This window comes from Marmota marmota, unplaced genomic scaffold, assembly GCF_001458135.2.
Source record: "Marmota marmota marmota unplaced genomic scaffold, marMar, whole genome shotgun sequence".
NCBI lineage: Eukaryota > Metazoa > Chordata > Mammalia > Rodentia > Sciuridae > Marmota > Marmota marmota.
The window spans coordinates 8,960,937-8,965,136 of record NW_026000171.1 but is presented as its reverse complement, the minus strand read 5'-3'; positions in this window follow the sequence as shown (position 1 = coordinate 8,965,136).

Below are 4,200 nucleotides of genomic sequence, written 5' to 3'. Positions count from 1 at the left end.
GTGGCAAGTGAATAAGCACACTAATTTTCCCAGCAACAAAATGTTATTTGGTAATAAAAAGGAATGCTGATACATGCAACAACATGGATCAATCTCAAATGCATGATGCCAAGTTTAAAAAGATGCCAGACAGAAAGGTCTATATATATTAGGATTCCATTTATATGACATAGGCAAAATTATAGGGATAGGAATCAAGTAATTGGCAAGAGCTGGCAGAGAGGGCTGACAGCAATGGAGCATAAGGAATTTCTTGGAGAATGGAACTGTTCTATATCTTGATTGTGATGGTGATTATAAAACTGTGAAAAGTCACGGAAATTCATATTTAAAAAGTGAAGAAATGGGCTGGGGCTGTAGCTCAGTGGTAAAGCATTTACTTGCTTTGCATGTGTGATGCACTGGGTTCTATCCTCAGCACCACATAAAATAAAAGATACTGTGTGTTATCTACAACTAAAAAAATATTTTCTTAAAAAAAGTGAAGGAATTAATTTTAATATGTATGAATTTTGCCTCAAGTAAAAAAAAAATTTTAATTCATTTGGAAAACAAACTTGGTCAGGTGTTCTGAGGTTTTTATGCAGAATTGGGGTAAACCCAGTACCTCCAATAAAGCTAGGAAAGCGAGCTAATACTGAGCTATACCCCCAGGCCCTACAGTTTCTCATAAAATTAAACATACATTTACATTATGATCCAGGAATTACATTGTTCTGTATTTACTCAATAGAAAGCTTATGTTTACATGAAGACTTCTATGAATATCCTCAGCACCTTATCAATAATTACCAAAACCTATAAACAAATGTCTAACAATAGGAAAAAAATTACAGCATCAAGTATAGTCACATCATAAAATATACTTAGCAATTTTAAAAGAAGCACTGATACATAATATGGTTGCATTTAAAAAATCATTATGTTAAGTGAAAGACTTCTAATGCAAAATAATACGTAAGATTCTATTCATAGGAAATTCTGGCAAAAAGCAAATTAAGCCAATTGCAGTGCTGCACACCTGTAATCCCTGTGACTCCGGAGGCTGAGGAGGACTGCAAATTCGAGGATAACCTCAGCAATTCAGGAAGGCTGAATTCCTAAACAACTTAGAGACCCTATTTCAAAATAAAAAACAAAAATGAGTCAGGGATGTAGCACCTCTGGGTTCAATCTCTAGTACCAAAAAAGAAAAAAGAAAAAGAAAAGCAACAAATGGTGACAAAGCAAAGCAGATCAGAGACTGCCCAAGATCAGAGTAGGAGTGGGGGGAAACTGCCAAAGGACAGGTGAAAAGCTGTGCACAGTAGTGCACACCTGTAATTCTGTGATTTGGGACACTGAGGCAGGAGGATCAAAAGTTCAAAGCCTGGGCTGGGGATATAGCTCAGTTGGCAGAGTGCTTTCCTTGCATGCACAAGGCTCTGGGTTTGATCCCCAGAACCAAAAAAAGTTCAAAGCCATGTCATTTTCTTCTCCGAAGACAAGCCACACCAGGGTTCCACCAATTGACTCCACCACTAAATACTGAATAAAGAAAAGCCAGCCTCAGCTAAGTAACTCAGCAAGACCCTGTCTCTTAGAAAAGATAAAAAGGGCTGGGGGGTGTGGCTTGGTGGTTAAGCATACCTGGGTTCAATCCCTGGTACCAAATAACAAAACAAAAATATTCTCAAACTAAGCATGGCAACTCATGCTTATAATCCCAGTTACTTCAGAGGCTGAAGCAGGAAGATCACAAAATCAAGGTCAGCCTGGGCAACCTGAGGGGATCCTGCCACAAAATAAAAAATGAAAACATCTAGGGATATAGCTCAGTGGTAAAGCATCCTTGGGTTCAATCCCTAAAAAAAAGTACACTTTATTTAAATAATTGGTCAATAAAACTGGTTTAAAAAAAAAATCTGAGCTGAGTACACTGGCACATGCCTGTAATGCCAGGGATTTGGGAGGCTGAGACAAGAGGATCAAAAATTTAAGACTAGGCTCAGCAACTGAGTGAGGCCCTAATCAACTTAATGAGACCCTGTCTCAAAATAAAGAGTTGAGGATATAGCTCAGTGGTAAAGTACTCCTGGATTCTATTTCTAGTACCCCACCTCAAATAACTGTAAATTAACAATCTAGAAATTTCATTCACAACACTACCAAAAATAATAAAATTCTTCAGAGTAAATCTAACTAAAAAGCATAAAATTTTACTTGGAAACTATAAAACATCAAAAAAATCAAAAATCCAAATAAACAGAAAAGCATCCTATATTAATGAATAGAAGACAATATTGTTAAGATGGCAATACTGTGTGTAGAGTGCTTGCCTAGAGTGAGGCACTGGGTTTGATTCTTAGCACCACATAAAAATAAATAAATAAAGGTATTGTATCCTTCTACAACAACAAAAGTGAAAAAAATGAGAATCATCTTTATTTCATTCAGAGTAAAGGGACCCAACAGACAAATGATGGAATCTTGAAAATAACTATTCACCAACTGCGATGTAATAAGGACTGATTCAGGCAAAAACCATACATGCATTAAAATTATTGATGTTGTGAGCTGGGATCAGAGGCACACGCCTGTATTCCCAGCGGCTTGTGAGGCTGAGACAGGAGGATCGCAAGTTCAAAACCAGCCTCAGCAATGGCAAGGCATTTAGCAACTCAGTGAGACTCTGTCTCTAAATAAAACACAAAACAGGGCTGGGGATGTGGCTCAGTGGTTGAGTACCCCTGAGTTCAATCCCCAGTACCAAAAAAATAAATTTTAAAAAACCAAAATTATCCTTTGGTGAAATTCTGATGAGAAACATACGTGTTTACATAGTATCTCCCCACAAGATACTTACTCACTGAAAGGGGAAAACAGTAACTTCAGAGTCAAGAAATCTGGCAGATATCATCCTAACCAAGTGATCAAACTTAGTAACAACCAATAATGCCAACATCAGTAATGTAATTTATTTCTTTTTGGATACCAGGGATTAAACCCAGGGGTGCTTAACCCCTGAGTAACACCCAGCCCTTTTTATTTTTTTTAATTTTGAGACAGGGTCTCACTAAGTTGTTCAGGGCCTCACCACATTGATGAGGCTGGCTTTGAACTTGTGATCCTCCTGCCTCAGACTCCAGAGCCGCTAGAATTACAGGTGTGCACCACCGCACCTAGCTAATAATGTAATTTCTAATAGCAAGCATCAGACAAAACATTTCTTTAAGCACCCCTGCCAAAATCATGTGACCTGAATTATCCTGAAGTTACATCCAACAAATCCAAATGAAACGAATGGTTTGTACTCTCTCAAAGTGTCAAGCGCAAGAAAGAGAAAGACTGAAAAACTGCTCCAGATTAAAGGAGAATAAAGGGACCCAAGAGATAAATGAAATGAATGGTACTAGATTGAAAACCTAAGCCAGAAAAATTATTTCCAGAATACTGGTCAAGAAAATTACTGAAAGGGCTGGGGGTTGTAGCTCAGTGGCAGAGTGCTGACCTAGCACATGTGAGGCACTGGGTTCGATCCTCAGCACCCATAAAACCAAAATAAAGGTATTGTGTTCACTTACAACTAAAAAATATATTTAAAAAAAATTACATCAATTGGCAATGTGTGGTGTCACAAACCCATGATTCCAGGGATTCCAGTTAAAGCAGGAGGATCACAAGTTAGAGACCAGCCTCTACAACTTACTGAGACCCTGCCCCCAAAATAAAAGGCTGGGGATGTGGCCCATTGGTAGAGTGCCCCTAGGTTCCACCCCGGAACCACCAAGAAAATTACATAAATTGCATATATATTGATATTGGTCAACTGGCAATATTTGATATATTATTATTTTCACATTTTATTCAGTATTGATTCCCTCATTTTGATAATCTTACTATGGTTTCTTAAGAAAATGCTTTTATATCATAAACACTGAAATGTCAAGAGATAAAAAGACACCATGTCCGAAATTTACTCTCAGACAACTACACAGGGGAGATGTAGATGGAGGGCTGGGGGACAGAGAACAGGGAGACAATTTAAAAAGTGGTATAAAATTTAACATTTAGGGAATCTGGGTGAAGGAAACTGAGGAATTCTTTGTACTAGTCTTTCAATTTTAAGTTTGAAATTAAAGTTTTAAATCAGGTGGGAAGTACATGCATAGGAAACTGAAGCAGAAGAATTTCAAATGTAAGGTCAGAATGGGCAATTTA